Source organism: Tetrao urogallus (genome assembly GCF_951394365.1).
Source record: "Tetrao urogallus genome assembly, chromosome: Z".
Lineage (NCBI taxonomy): Eukaryota > Metazoa > Chordata > Aves > Galliformes > Phasianidae > Tetrao > Tetrao urogallus.
In genome coordinates, this window is record NC_136816.1 from 26232029 (window position 1) to 26248959 (window position 16931).

At 41.7% G+C, this 16931-nt stretch overlaps 1 protein-coding gene across 1 annotated transcript in view; it reads left to right on the top strand.

Annotated features, from left to right (window-relative positions):
* Positions 1–15047: 15047 nt before the first annotated feature.
* Positions 15048–16931, top strand: part of PJA2 (praja ring finger ubiquitin ligase 2) — a gene marked incomplete at its 3' end in the record, with an annotated part of 30059 nt that continues 28175 nt past the window's right edge. The window contains exon 1 of the mRNA XM_079548391.1: positions 15048–15219. The remainder of the gene's footprint in view (positions 15220–16931) is intronic.

Here is a 16931-nt window from a genome sequence, read left to right on the forward strand (position 1 = left end):
CAACGGTGCTCCTCTCCTCCCTGTACAAAGGCAACCGCATCACCGCGGTGTCATGAAATTACTGTCTATCAGCCCATAGCTACTCCAACACGGACTGCTTTGCAGGAACTCCCACGTGCCTCACAAAGCACATAGTTCTGACCCTTCTTTCTTTACCCACCAGCCGGGGCTCTGAGCTCTCTCTACAAATCGACGAAGAACGCCCCGCTCCCCACCAGCCAGGGCCGAGCCGGGCCGCTCTTGCAAGATGGCGGCTTCCGCCCCCAAAGCTTTCCGGAGGCGCCCAGGAGGGCACCAGGAGGCCGCGGCACGCCGCTCGATGGCCGCCGGACGCCCGAGGCACCATAACAGCGCCGCGGCGCCACCTGGAGGCCGGGTGCAGGAGGGCGGGCAGCGGCTGCGCTGCGCTCCGCCGTCCAGGCGCGTCGTTCCTCTGGAGCCGAAAGTTTCTGGTTTGCTCTGGCCACGCTGCCTGCTTAAAGAATGGAGGAAGCACTGCTTCCCCTTCACCTCTGCAACCTGTGCCCCAAGGCTTCCGGTGAAGACCTCCCAGTGTCATCCCATTTAGTAGCTGGATGCTTTGGAGCATCGTGACGGTCCATCAGCTGTGGCAGACGTTCAGCTCTATCCTTTGGTACTCCTGGAAGTGGCAAGGGTCAGGCTGCATAAAGGCATGGCAGGGCAGCACTTCTCCACCCCCTGCAGAGCATCACGGCAGCATATGAGGAACTGTCCTGTGGCACCACAACAGCTGAACATACATCTCTGGTCACAAGCTGTCATTTTCTCTTTTACTGCAAGAATTCCTCTCACCTTCATCCACCACGAGTTCATCAGGGACATCAATGTGGGCTTTTTTATTCTTTTTTTTTTTTTTTTTTTCCCCCCTAAGAAAATAGAAAACATGCAGTAGATCATAACAGATAATAAATATGTGCATGGTGCCATGACGTGTAAATTCTTCACGTGCTTCAGGTTTGCATATGTACACATATTAAAATGTCACTTTTTCACAGTGAAAATCTATACAGAAATGTCTTCATTCAACAACAAAAGAAAAAGAAAACAAAAAATAAAATAAGAGACAGAAAAACAAAAACAAACAAACAAACAAACAAACACCAGAAAAACAGAAAAGGAAAAAGAGAAAGAAAAAGAGAAAAGGGGAAAAAGGAGAAAAGGAATAAGAAAGAGAGAGAGAACAAGGAAAAGAAAAAGAAGAAAAAGTAAAAAGGAATTTAAAAGAGAGAGAGAGAGAGAGAAAGAAAGAAAAGTAAGAAAAAAGAGGAAGAAAAAAAAGAAAAAAGGTAAAGAAAATAGGAAGGAAGGAAGGAAGGAAGGAAGGAAGGAAGGAAGGAAGGAAGGAAGGAAGGAAGGAAGGAAGGAAGGAAGGAAGGAAGGAAGGAAGGAAGGAAGGAAGGAAGGAAGGAAGGAAGGAAGGAAGGAAGGAAGGAAGGAAGGAAGGAAAAGATGAAGAAGTTAACAAAATGATTTCATAAAGTGAAATTTTGAAACATCAATCATTTTGCAAAGTAACATCTAATTTTTTTTCTGTATAGTATGACTTTTTAATTTTCTATAACAAAAACTCTAAACACTGGGAATATGCTTTGGTTTGCAAATGATTCTGAATCATCATTTACTTCCCCCCCACACACCTCCCCTCCCAGCCCGCTATCCCCACCCCTCATCCCCCCTCTTATTTTTTTTCTGTATAAAGTATTACTGAAGTCCTTTCTGTAGATCCTCTACAGGCAGGCAGAGTAGATCACAGCAGATTTTTCTGCATCTTCTGTTCAAGTGAACACTACGCCAAAATTAACTGTGAAGATCTACAAGTGTTGTGGGGTATATCTCCTTCTATTTTACTACCTTGATAATAACAGACTTCATTTTTTCTACATTCACTACCATCAGTGAGCTTCCAAAATATGTAAGTTTTCTACATATAACAATGTTACATGTTACAATATTTCCAATGACTTACTTTAATATATGCTGTAAGCTATGGGAAAATATGAAAGCCAAATTCTGTGTGTTTTGTTGGTTAGTTTCTCTATAAATCCTTTTTCTGAGGGCAGATATAGGCAAGGCTACTGCCACCATATTTATTTTCTATCCTGATTTATACATGGACAACTAACTGTACTGGATCTCATTTTTTTATGTTATCTCTGGAACACACAGGACTGACTGCTGTCTCTTCAAATCTGCCCAGTGGTGCAGCTTCTTAATCAGAGCTGACTGATAAATTTTCCACATACTTGGTAGGTGGAAAATACCGGAACTTACATGCTTATAAAGGTAGAATGGTTGCTGGTAGACTTTTCTCCATTGACATTAGACGAGATATTGCTGCAATGAAAACGTTCTTCCCTACCTAGTCTCTAGACGATACATTGAAATATTGTCACTAGAAAATATTCATGTTTTGTTTGAAAGTGTTGGGAAGCAGTAAAAAGAGAAAAGTTCAGCAGCAATTTTGCATGTTACAGCAATTGTTTTAAGTGAGATAACTGTGGTTTGTATCTTTATTAACTGGCTCTATTTAAACAAGAAATCCAACTGGCCAGGGAAGATTAAGAGCTCAATAAATAAAAAATTATTCAGGCCATGTATGTGGTCCCCTTTCCTTGCCAAAAAACAAATTAGGTTTAAACATGTAATAGAACAAATAAAATAAGCTTGGCTTTTACAGCAGGATCTGCGAGGCTTGTATGAGTTACACAGAACTTTCAGATTCTGCCAACAGTCTCCTAAAGTCTTACAAATAAAAGACATGGTGACAGCTAGTAGTTTCTGAAAGACAGAAAAATATCTAGCAACCTATAGGATAGCAGATTATCAACATACATAACAAGATGGCTTGACTGGATCAATATGTATATCCAGTTTAAAATTTCCTAGTTGTCATACATAATGACTGCACAAAAATCAATTATTTTTTTTTCTCCAAGATTTAGTAAAGTTGCCATCTGGTTTGCTATTTACATCAATAAAATATTACAGGTGCTCTTACTGAAACAGAATGAAGATAAGTATCGAGATAATTCCTATAATAACTCCCAGACAGATTTTTGTTGGCAAAAAATCAATCTTCTGCAAATGAATTATACCACCCTCTTTATTTTGGAAAGTTTATATTTTGAATTTTCAACTCCTCTGCTAATTAGGATGCTTGTATCATTTTAAAATCAGTTGTTCTATGATGAGAGTTCTGGCAGGCCTAGTCTTCTGTGGATGAAAAAAAATGATGTTGAACTAACATGGCAGTTATCTGACACGGTGGACTATGCTGCTCCTTTCTCATTGCAGTCTGTACAACTCACTGCCTTTGAAACATTGAGAAATTTAAAACTGAAGGAGACAGACAAACAGTTGGATGTATTGGGAAATCAAGCTGCAGGTACGACATATTGAACCATGGAATTTGAATATTTAAATTTTCTACAAAGTAAACAGCATCAATTTTTGGATCAGTTCACTCTTTAATTAAGCATTATCTGAGCACAATCAGATTTTACCTTCCTCCTAAATTAGTTTATGTTACGGAAGTATTTGCCTTCCTTAGACTTATTTTAATAAAAGGGATAAAAATACCAGTGAAAAACCATGAGGTTTGTTTCTATTTCCAAAACAAGTACAGAATTCATAGCTTCAGTCAAAGCATCTGACACAATTCTGTTCTATGGTGCTAAGCAAGGAGGACCCTGTTCTTTTCTCTGTGCAGCAAGATTATCAGTGTTAGGCAGTCATCATAGGTTCTCTAGGGTAGCAGAATTAGAGAATTTATAATTACAGGGTGGATATCTATAGGGAGACATCAAAATTCCTCCTTAGCTGTTCACATAACAACTCACGATAGCACAACTGACTATAGTGCTATAGCACTATGCACATAAAACATCTTCAAGTGGTCTTGATTTTGAGGAAAATTTGCTAAAAGGTATGAAAGACCAGGCAGGAACTATTAATTGTAAATGTAATTTTCTTATTTTAATGCTGAAGGAACTATAGTATCTACAGCTCAGGTCACCTTGGTGATGAGATAATCATAACCTAAAAAAAGTCTATCTCTCTTTGTTAATTTGTTTAGCTAGATAACTGTGGAGACAGTAGATAGTGGGGGGAAACAAACAAACAAACAAATAAAAAACACCAAAGCAACAACTTTAGAGTACACAAATTCAGCAAAAAAAAAAAAAAAAAAAAAAAAAAAAACCTGAAATACTGAGAAATTTGATTAAAAGCCTCACACAGTGGTATCACTGTACAGGCTGGGATTTCTTTAATTTAAGTAATGGAAGACCAGAAACAGAAAAAAAAAATAAAAAATCTGTTCACTCTATCTAGGAAAAAAAAAACAAAACAAAAACAACTCCTGTTGACACAAATATGGAAATCCTCACAAAAAGCAGGCAGTTTTCGAAGTAATATGTTTTTTTCACAGTACTTTCTGAAGAACAATTGCATATAAGAGTTTGAAATACATGCTTGCCCAACTTGTGACTCATACAGTTTTTTTCCTGGTTTAGGATTTAGTCTTCATCCAGGCACCTACTAAATGTATGAGTGCCTTAACCCAGTAGATCTGCCTTTTGTCAGATCAATTTTGTCATTATTTCATCAAAAAAAGAACTATCTTGAGCAACTGTGTATTCAAGAGTGTCAATAAAAAGGCTAAAAGAATCATTTGGAAAAATACAAAGTGCAGACTTTACTGCACAATAGTGACACAATTCCCAGGTCACACTGTCTTTGCCAAAAATACAGTCAGAAGTAAAAATGTATCAACACTGTCTAATTTTGAACTTGCATCTTCCTGCCTTGGAGCACAATTTGATTTGATATTTATAAATACATTTGACAGATCACCAATACACTAAGACGAACCTTTCCATGACGACTGAAGCTAAAATGCCAGGCTGTGTGTGGGCTGGAGTTCTGAGGCACAGGCACATTTTCCATTACCTCCGCTCAGGAAAGGTAATCCTTATCTTCTCAGAGCTTGGCCACGGTAATCTTTATCTTCACAGAGCAGCTGAAATGCTTGCACTGTGCAAATTCAAAAGACACTTTTATTGAGCTTTTGAGGAGATAGAGAGCTTTCCAGAATGTTTGCTCTTTCTCCTTGACTAGGCCAGGATTTATTTTTTAATTTAATCATTTCCACGATATCAACAATGATAACATAGCATACCTCTCAACTCATCTTGCTCCTAACAGATTAAAATTCATTTATCTCTAGTGAGCTCTTGGCCAGGGTAGAGTGGCAGAGGTGCAGGACTGGCCTAAGCCCCAGCTGCTGCAAAGCTGCAGTGTTGGACAGAATAAGGCAACTTGTACAGCCATGGTGGAAAGCTTACCTAGGGGAAAGGAGGTGCAAGTCCTTGCTTCCAGCTTTGTTTGCCCTTATCAGCGAAGGAGCCCACATTGGACATGGATCCAGGTCTTCTTGACAAAAGCCCTTAACTTTACTAATCAAGCACCAGAAGGGACGGGCAAGCTTGCAGCCTTGACAAAGTAGAATTTGTACAAAAATTTGGAGATGTAACACTGTCTTTCATTTAGTACATGCCCACTGTACTCAGCTCAAGTAAACACTGACTGAATTACTTCAGCTTCTCTGGAATTTGGCATCTGAAATATTTTGCACTCCATTCTGAAGAGCAAACCTTAACTCTTTTGGAAAAATTGTTAGGCGTTCTCCAGTTCTCCTGGTTAACTTACCAAAAGCAGAAGCTCTTGAAATGAACAAACAAAACATTTTCATGTGTATTTAAAAGCTAATCCAAGGGGTCTGTTCTTAGAGACAAACTTCATCAATTATTGTGACCATTTCAGGTACAAATCATAATATTTTGAATAACATTCCTTTTCAGCAGCACCCCTTTGCTGTTTTTCAGTGCTTCATCAAAATTATTTTAACTAACTTAAAATCTTCTATCTTCATTCTATTAACTGAATCTTTTATTTGTCTCAAGTTTTACCTGTTTTGTTGTTGTTACTGTTGATTTGTTTTGCTTGTTTGTTTTTTTAACTGAAACACACAATGCTTTCCTTAATTTACAGCCATATGAATGGAGGATAAGAGGGTACCTGCAGCAGCCCCTGCACACAGGACCCATACCCACAGTGCACAGCCCATCGCCTCCCATGAGGACCAGCAGAGCCAGCAGCTCCTGTTGCGATGTCCCCTGGTGACCAGCACTCACACACACACCACACCCTGCATGACATGGCCCCTCTGCCCACCCAGCCCGCCTGCCTGCACTCCAGACCCCTTGCCCACCCACAGGGCCCTGCTAACTGGCTGCTCCCAGTCATGGCTGGCTGTACACACCTGTACTTACATTCTTGTCCCATGGACACCCACACTTGTAGCCCCTAAGCTCTGCTCACAGTTTGCCAGCAGATGTGGACCTCCCACATATACTACCTCCTTTTCTCAGTCAGGTTCCCAACAGATTAGGGCCCCAGCCAGACAACCTAGCTGGAACAAACCTTCACACCCTCTCTCATACCTTCATCAATCCACGTAGCTGACCACGTTTGGGTCCCAATGCTGCCTACTTTATCCATTGTTAGGTCCATGTCCTTGTGTGTTTTTATTTATGGCTTCCTTCCTTTCTCATTATCCTTTCTGGCACTAAAAAAGGCCTGTGCCCAGATACCCATTAAGGAGCAGGTGCACTCCCTTCACACACCCCTACAGTTTGCAATAGAATTTTGTTACAGGAACATATCATCCTGATGTTTTTCATATCTGCCTTTTACTATTCTGTCATATTTTTATTCAAATATCTCTAGGAAGAAGGATGAACTTGATGGATGACGATAACGTTCCTCTCTTGCTACAAAACTTAATAATTTGGAGTTGTGAAAAGGATGATGCTCCTGGATGCGGTGGTGTTTTCTGGGCTCATACTGGACACAGCATCAGTATGTGCAGCTATAACACAGCTTCCTGATAGAAAAAAAAAAAAAAAAAAAAAAGCTTGGTTTGGAGACTGTCAAGATTTAAAAAATCACAAAATTCTACATGCCTCTCACTTAGATGTATTAAACACAGCTCAAGTAGCAAATCTTTCTATTTATGTGTTTATTTAGTCTTTTGAATACAATATGGATGCTTCAGCAGAGTGGAGATGTCTCATCCAACCATTTAAAATTCATTAGAAACTGTTAGGCTTCATGAATTTCTGGAATTCTTCACTGAAATATAATCATCCATGAGCAAAGAAAGTTTTCAGGAAGAGTTCACACATGCTTCTCAGGTACAAGTTTGCATGGGAGTAGTGTCCTTCCAGTTAGATGCACTGCCAATACTCTTGCTGTATTTCCATGGATTGCTGGGTTAATGTACCAAGAAGAGTACTTACAGAGGCTAATTATAACCCATCTGATTATTTTCTCTTGCTCTGTATATGCTCATCTATGCTGGGCTCTGCAAGAGGATAATTTACAACACAAACGTAACTTCTAAGTTCTATACTCTCTGCTGCTGAGGGATTTAAGCTCTACTGTTCCAGTAGGCAGTCTATCAACACTAGCCTATGTTGGTCCTTCTCTATACTGCAGTGTATATGTTTGGTTTACCTGTCCGTCAGTCTGCCTATGTACCCACCAGCATACTTTCTTACTTGTTTTGAATTCTGCTTGATTTTAGTGAAAAATTAACAGAAGGAGGGAACACTGCAATAACAATTCAGCAAGTTTTGCAAAAATCAGAAGAAATGTAGAGGAGAAAGCAAACAAAGTTAGGAATTCTGTGAGCATGAACTCACCAGTTTTTCTGTTTTACATGGCTTCCTAGGTTTCAGTAGGTATCTGCATACTAGCAAAGTGCATCCTGACTCCTGTCTTGCTTAACATGGGAGGAAACAAGAAGTGAGCAGATGAGGTAAAAGACGTGTGGAAGGGCTGTAATAAAATGGGTGACTGGTGATGGTTGCTGTTGGGCAGCAGCTGGAGCATGGGACACACTCAGGGAAACCCAGTTTCATTAGACCTCCTGTTGAGATAAACTTGTTTTCCTGCTTGTGGAAAAAAAAAAAAAAAAAAAAGGTTTATTGGCTACCATATGTCAACAAGAAGGTATAACTGTTTGTACATGATCCACTCCTAAGTGGAAATGTTGTGTGTACAGCACATACAAAACACAATGCTAAGTAGTAGATAACACTTGAACACTTTGGCTGTAGTTGGAAGCAGGCTACATCCATCATCCAACACTTCTTTCAGCTCTGTTTGTGCATGAATTTCAGCTGCCACTGGAGCACAGGGACACCTGAGACTGTGAAGTGACACAGGACTGTTAGCTGAAATACTTTGGACAGAGCAAATGAGCAAGGAACTGAGGAACTAACTAATCACTGCAATTAAAAAAAAAATAAAATTGCACAAATAATAGTTGAAACCAGCTTGAGCTTCACCAGGGCTCACAGGGCACGCCCCAGCCTCCTTTCTCTACGTCACAAGCCCACGGTCCCTCAGCAGGGGGCCTCCGGCCTGAGGGTGGGGCCTTCCTCCCTGCTCGCGATGCAGCAATTGCCGGTAACTCCGCCCCTCGGTGGGGAGAGACGTGTCTGTAACTCTCGCCCCTCGGTCGGAATTGGTCTTTTCCTTTTCCCCTTGGCCAGATATTGGCCAGATATCTCGGTTCGCTAGCACCGAGAGAGAGGATTGGCTGTGCTGAGGGCGACGGGCAGGCTGTGGTTGCCACTGGGAGGTGTGCGGCCGGGCCCGGAAGGGGTGAGTGCGGAGCCGGCTCGGGCCGCGGGTTCCGGCGAGGACCGCGGCTTCGCGGGGAGGAGGATCCGAGCAGGGCAGCGTCGTGCCTTGTAAAGACCCCGGGGCTGCCGGCCCGCCTAGGGAGCCGCTAGGGGCTCCCTCGGGAGCGAGCGGCATGGGGGCTGGGGGGAGGCCGAGGGGCGTCGGGGCGGTGGGTGGGAGCCGAGGGGCCGCGGTGGGCCGGAGTCCTGAAGCGCGGGGATGTCGGCAGAGTTCCGGGCTGACGCTCCGGGCTCGGTGAACGGGCAGCGCGGCCCGAGCCCAGCTGCTGCCGGGCCGCGCCCGGGCCGAGCGAGAGCCGCCGGGCGAGGCCAATCCGGGCTGGCTCCGGGCTGCCGGCACGCCCCGCGGTGGGGTGGGGGCTGTTCAGCCGGGCTCCGGAGGGGTCGTGCCTCGCCAAACACGAGCGGTTCCGTAAACACAGCGGTGGGGCTGCTCGGATTGGGCCTCTCCCTCGTATGGAGGTCCTGGGGGACGTGTGCGTGCGCTCTGGTGTTGCCGCCCGAGCGGTCTCCGCAGCCGTCCCGGGTTGGGGTGCTCACGGGGTCGGCTGGGTGCTCACGGGGTCGGCTGGGTGCCCACGGGGTCGGCTGGGTTACGGCCGAGTCCACGTCGCGTATGAATAATGCGCATCTGTTACGTGGCACGTGAGCTCTCGTGATCAAAAATGGATAGTTAGTATTGCAGCTCTCATCGCAAGTGTTGGTGTATAGCAGAAACATGAAAGGATTCATTTGTGGGCTCGGAGACTGCAGTTAGGCCCCTTTCCCACACTCCTCTACTATCAGACACTTCTTCCAGTGTGGTTCTTGAGTTGCATTCGCCTGCGTACATATTTAAGGGGTTTAGAAAAGCCTTTTTAAATGTATATGAAGTTCTTTCAAATTGTGTATAGGCAAAAAGAATCTTGTAACAATAAAGAGCGCTGACAGACTTTTCTGTTAATACACAAATCATGAATGCATACTTATGGATGTAAAGTTAATTTTGGAGAAGTATGTATATTTAAGTTTGTCTGAGCAAATGCAGATAGCAAGCTTATTTATTGTTGAGTCATACTTGCTTAGAACTGATTTCCTGTTCTTTCTCCCCATCTAAAGAAAGAAAATGGAATAAAATGGATCAGAAAAAAGTGATTTTGAAGTGGTATTGAACTGCAGGATCAAGGCAATAGTATGAAATATGACATTGCTTATTTCCATCACCAATACAATGAATTGCAGTGCAGTGTTGATAGTATGCGTGGGTTTCTGACGAATGAAGGCCCCAGAATAAGAGATTTATAAATTACTGCCTTAACTGCTCTCTTGAAAATGTTTGCTTCTATTAAAACAGTTTAGCATACTAAGTAAGGAATACTGATGTAATGTATTAGATTAATTCACCAAATACTGAAATGGGTATTAGTAGCAAAAATTAAAACTGCTTTGGCTGCTGTTTTTACGTAGCAGTATACATGGCGATCTTTAGCAATTGCTGGGTTGTGTGTGTTTTGATTCTTCATCTCTTAGGTCTCATAAGGCTTGTTTTAGAGTTAAAAAAAAAAAAAAAAAAAAAAAAAAAGTGACTATTCTGCAGAGGCAGGAACCAGAATACCCTTGTGCTGAGGTCAGTGTGTAAGAGTCTGTGGCAGTTGTTTGGCATTTGAGGGATTGAGAGTTGTGGATGCAGTTGAAGTTCCAACCATAAAATTTGCATTTTGATAAGTGTTTACGGTAGTATTTCTGAATATTTTGAATAAAGTACGTGGAGTAAACTTGTTCTAACTCATTTATTCACTGATATGATAACGATTCCCCTGCATTTTCAAGGAAAGGGCTATAGAAGTCTGGTAGTGTCCACTACAGTGCTGTAAAGAAGCTTCAGCAGTCTTGTTTCTGTGAGGTCGATTTGAAAGTAATGCTGTGGAAATATTTATTTCCATGGAAACTACAACAGATATGAAGAACACAATAATGCTTTTTGATACAGGAAATTCTCATGCAGAAAACACCGTTTTTCGGTGTAGTCACTACTATTAGCTATGTGTTTTCACCAGTCGTGAACAAGGGCCATGTTTGTAAATTCTGCACCAGTGGAGGTGACTCGCTGTTTCACAGTGGCAGCATTGTTGTTAGGAAATTGTTGTCCGCACAGTCCAGCTTTCACTGTGCACATCCATTGTTTGGTCACTGTAACCATTCAGCAAGCAACATGTATGTCTGTGGGTGAAACTTGCTCTACATGGAGAAATTCACTGGCACACCTTTGCTTCGTGTGCTTGTTGATGTCAGATGCCATTTTGTCAGATTGCCACCCCCCCCCCCCCGCCATCTGTCACGCAGTAACAAAACAGAATGGAATACTGGTCTGAAGGTTCGACCTCTACTGCTATACCACCAGCATCAGAAAAACTAGAGGCGTTACTTTGGGAGCAGCCCAGTATATTTGGTGATGTGTTTGTACAGGTCCCCAAAGGCTACTTTGCACTAGTTTTGCTTGACAAATGCATTTCTAAAACTTCATTCACTTGAATATTGTTTCATGATACAGGGACAACTTTGAATATGGCATAAACTCAAATCACTGGAAGATAGAACAGTAACTCCAGTGTTCTGGTCAGAGCGACAGTGGGGGAGAGATGCTTTGTATACCCTTAAAACTTGCTTTCTTGAGTGGTACATTAGGCAGTACTTTCTATCAGTCTTTGAAGTTTCAGCTCCTGTGATTTTTTGATAGGCTTATTTGGATAAAACATGCTTAATTCTGTTAATCACAGGAGCATCCTGAAGTGTTTGGGGGTAATGCTGTACTTAATACAAAGGCACTTCTTAAGTTGTTAAAGTAGAAGATATGGTGCTTTCAAGAACCTTGGTTGCCTTAAAGGTGTCTGGTTGGCTGTTTTTGTGATACTTGTGGAGTTGGTTATAACTTACTTACACTGGAAACAGGTAATTATTAGCAAGCTTGTGGCAATGGGTAGAATACTCTGCAAGAGTGACAGAGCATACAACCGTGTGAATTGCTAATTGCTTACGTGTCACTGTAGAGGAAGATATCTAGAGATTATGCTGCCAATAGTACTAATCATAAAACAGCTTTTCAAATTTGATTTATTTCATGCATGATGTTTTGGTACCAGACCCATGCAGAGCATTTTGGGTAGGTAAGTATGTGACTGGGAGCAGAAAAAATTCCAGTTGGCACATACATCTGTTCTTTGATATGTGCTTAGTTACTCAAACATGATTTGAAAAGTTTGGAGGTGTTCAGATTCTAAATTCTCCTGTGGCTTCTGGGTGTTGCTCTAACGTCTGCAGCACCTTTCTCCTAGATGCTGTGCAAGAAGAAAAAACCCCAGGATGATAACTGAATGAATATGAAATGAGACTTGATAACACAGAGAAGTGAAATACAGAAAAATTACCCTGATTCTGATGGAGGATTGTGGATGATTGCTCAGATTACTGGTAATCGGTTACACTAAAATGTCCTTCCCCATCAGTTTAGTATCAGAAGACAAATCTGAAATGATCAGGAGAAATTCCCATAACTCAAGTGATATTAAAACTTTTTCAAATGACTAAATAAGCATTCTATTTCAATTTCTCAGTAGCTCGTATTGCATTATAAACAGGTGAATGTCCATGGTTGTTTGAACAAGATATTTGTAATTCCATAACAGCTTCAGGAAAGTTGTCCACTAACAATTTTAAGCAGTTTTGAGAGTCAGAAGTCAACAAGAGCATTTTTGACCCCTGAAAACTCACTCCTTCCTAATACATTGGGTACCTCTAAGATTGGCAGAAGAGGCTTCAAGTAAATGGTAGCTGTATTTTAAAAGGAAATGATAAGAAAATCAAGCATTTATACCACACCCTGTGAAACCAGTGTCACGTCATAGAACGTTTCAACTGTAACCATCTAGGAGTTTTTAAGAAAAAAATGAGATGTGCAAAAGCAGAAAAATGAGAAGGTGATCAGTAGATAAATGGTGATTTGTCATCTTGAGTTTTGTGAAAGCAAGCAAGTAGTAGTTGGGAATAACACTGTAGGTCCTATCTTACTTTGCCCACCAGGGACTGGAAGGAAAAAAAATAAAAGTAGCAAAATCCTATTCTCTCTCTCGCATAGTTAAGAATGATGTGAAACTCATTTCTGTGTCATTGTGATCCCAGCCTCTGGGAGAAGAGTACATGTCTGAAGTTCTGGTGGGCTTAGGGCCAAGTGTGGGAGTGTGAGTGTGGGGAGGCACCTTGGGAAGGCCTTAAGTCTGACCTTTCCCTTCCCAATCCTGCCTTCTGAAAGCACTCACGTTTGCAACTGCCATCTGGCAGCTTTAATTTATTTCCTTTAGAGCATTTCCGTGTGTTGTTTCTGAATGTCAGGAAGGTCTTGCTCCATTTCATCTTTTTTAAGTATGATGTTAAAAATTATTTGCAGAATGCTAGATCCAGTTTTGACATTGATCAGGATAGAGGGATTAACTATGCACATCCTGTAGCCTTCACTCTAATACGACTTGGTGTGTTGCTGTTCACTGCAGCGTAGTGGAAGTATTGACTCAATGCGGGGGCCTCTATAACCTTGTGCTCTGTTTTACAGAGCTGCACACCAGCAATTATTCCTGATTTGGTAATTTGTTCAGTAGTTTATTCCTACTAAACAGCAATACCCTGTTGAAAATTCTCATTTTCTTAGTATGTCTGTGATAACCCCTTCACATTTCATGTCTAAATTTCAAATTCTATCTTGAGAGCTGACTTTGGATAAGTTCTGTCAGCTGGATCAGAGGCTTTTGTTACTCTTACATCCAAGAAGGGATGTTTGTGGGGAAAAAAAATAAATGTTTAAAGCAGTAAGGTTTCACTGTTCCTCACAGGGAAAAAAATAGGCACTTTTGAGAACAATTTTCATTACTATTTATAGTAGGTAAGTGCTTGTTCAGTTGGGGTTAAGTTGACTTTCTTCTTCCTTAACTGTCTCTATTAGAGACAGCAATAAGGTTCCACTGTTCCTCACAGGGAAAAAAATAGGCACTTTTGAGAACAATTTTCATTACTATTTATAGTAGATAAGTGCTTGTTCAGTTTGGGTTAAGTTGACTTTCTTCTTTTGTAACTGTGTTAGAGACAATAACGCAAAAGTACATCTTTGGACATGACGTGAATTCTGTCTTTTCTGAGAGTGTCTAGTACTTGAACTTCCACCCTGGGATTCTGCTGTCATCTTGTGCTTGCTGTGTTTATCAGCAAGAAAGGAAGTGACTGTTCTGACTTCTTAATGTATGTTGAGGTCATCTGCACTGATAAAAGTAAAACCAAACCTAGTCTACTTAAACTGTATGAAAGTTTTAGCATTTTGCTTAGTGCTGGCTTCTATTTGTGGCCTTTCAGCTAAAGAGAAATGCATCCTGTTAATGGTGTACAGGCTGGTTCAGTCCTGTTCTGTGGCTAATAGGGTGCAGGGATTCACAAAGCTGCACTTTGGGAAAAGGGAAATAGGGGGACCCCAAATAATTAAAAACAGCAGCGGCAGTGATCTGAGGAGAAACAAACTAATTTAGTAAATATGGTATCAGAATGCAAGATAACACGATATATTACAATATAATTAGAAATGAAGCTAATAGATAAAATGTAATGAGAGAAAGAGTATCTAAGAGCTGTAGGCCTTATATTAGTGCTGAGGTGATACATGTGGTCGGAATGAGCAGCAGGGATCAGAGCCGAAAAAGAGAAGGGAAAAGGGACCATTGGGTGACCTACCAAGGCCTTGTATCTTTTCCCACTGAGCAGCAATGATAACGGAACAGCAAACAGTTTTCTGGGGAATGTAGTAGTTATTCTTTGTCTGGGATAGGCACCCAGACCTCTGGGAGAATTAACTCTCCAACTCCCAGTGCACTACATGATGTTACGATGTGCAATACCAATAACCAAAAATCATAAAACCATGACACATCATTATCAGAAAGTTTGTAATGGGAGCTGAAGCTGAAAAAAGAATGTGAAAGTCATAGGCAAAGGAAAGAGAGGACAGATAAAGGGAGGGCTTTTTGAGTAACTTTGAGTGCAAAAGAGAAAAGGAGTCAGACTATCAGTACATGATTTATTTAAAAAAAAAAATTGGCAGTTTTTTAAAAAGCATGAGAGAAACTACTTCTTTATGTCTTTGTCTTTAGTTCAGTTGAAAAATCATAGGACTGGGGAAGGGAGAGGAGTTGGGTGAGCTAAGCTGAGTGCTGCTGCCCAGAGGTGAGCTGTGTTGGCAGGATGCATCGTGTTGGGTCTGGCTCCCCTTTCTCAGGCAGCCCCTACAGTACTGGGCTCTGCACCTGTGCCTGGAGCTGCCTTGATATTGCAGCATGTTCTGGTGGCTAATGCTGGCACAGCTTCAAGGCTTTCTCCAGCTCCCCCAGAACTAGCAGACAGTGGGAAGCAAGAGGTGAGTGAGGCATGGCCAGGGCAACTAGCCCACACCAGTCAGAGGGGTTTCCTGCAGTGTGTGGTGTCTGGCTCAGCAATAAAAGCTGGGAGGGGAGGCTCTGATTGTGAAGGCATGTGTTCTCCCAAAATCTCCATGTATTGAGGCTCTCCTTCCTGAGATGCAGCTGATCATAGCTTGCTGATGGGAATAGAGAATAATTATTTTATACCTTTGCTTCTATACAGCCTTTGCTGTTTTACTTTAATTAAGCAAGTCAAGTCCTTAAGTGATTAACTCTTTTTTTTTTTTTTTTTTTTCTTTTTTTTTTTTTTCTTTTGTGTGCGTGTCATATTTTCTTCCCCTGCCCCAGGAAGGGTGATAGAAATGTATTGCAATCCAGCAGCCCTTCAGTTAAAGCACAGAGCAAATCACTGTAGGGGCTGCTGCCCAAAGACTTCTTGTTTTTCCAAGCTGTAATGCTCTTTTCTAAAGGGGAGGGTGAGGCTTGTTCTTAATTGGTTAGAGCATATGATACATACGCTGTCCTTATCTTTAAAAGCTCTTAGTGCTTCAGTTGCTTAATCTTTCCTGTCTCTTGAGTTGAGTGTTATTGTAGAATTTCTGCAGAAGCTGTTCCTCAGGATAAAAACTGGAAAAGCAATTATTATGGTAAGCCAGTGCTGGCAGTCAGTAAGGCAGATTTGCATGTCCTACCAAAATCAGTGCTAAGTCAATGTAGAGGAAAGTCAAACTATTTCTAGTTCTGGCCTAAAATGTGAGCAAGGCAGTGCAAATAAACTTGACGTCTTGTAGAATATGAACTGCTGCTGGTTAAATGTTATAAGGACGGTGAAACATCTGATGGAATAGTTGCAGATCAGGGTTCAGTGGAGAGTGAGTCCCTGGCCAAGGAACATAGGGACCTTGGCAGCAGGGTTGGCACAGTGATCCCTGGATCTAGCTGCTTCCTTCTGGCTTAGTTGTGCCACCTCAGTTACGCTGATAGAACTGTCACCTGAGCTTTAAAAAAATCAGACCCTTGAAGAATGGGATTTGTTAAAGCTGGGTGAGTTGGCTCGATCCAATTGACAGGTTGACAGCTGAAGCAACAGCAGAGTGATCTTGCCTGACCCTGTCCATTTGGCTGAAGTGAGTGGGCAGCAGCATCTATGTGGGGATTCCCTACACCCTACTGACAGGAAGAGCCTCAGTGATGGTTAGAATCTGTGCAGGGTCCTCAGCTTTAGGACCGTGCCTAGGGGCAGAAGGAAGTTCTGACAATGCAGGGGTTTGTAGCTATTCTGGCCCTGCAGTGTGGGAATCTGCATATTGACTAATGCATAAATTGAACCATGTACATTCTGAAGTTTAACTGGTCTGGAATATTTCAAAACCTCCATTTTGCAGCTCTGGCACAAAATGCATACAAAAAGCAGCAAACTTTAAGAGAAATCTGAAGTAGAAACTGTGTTCAACACTGAAGTGAAAGGAAGCTGCTGTCAGTGGTGTTAACTCATATGGTATTTGGGGAGAGATTCAGATTGGTATCAGAATGTTTTGCAGTGGTCTTTATTTACGAGTCTTTCATTTTAAAACTGGTGGAGGAAGTTAACTTTATTTGTTAGTAGTTATTCAGTTTTATAATATTTATTATATGTATTACACATTTATTACCTTCTTTTAAGCAATTCCAAGGCATGTCTACTGTGTTACCATAGTCTAACACTTCA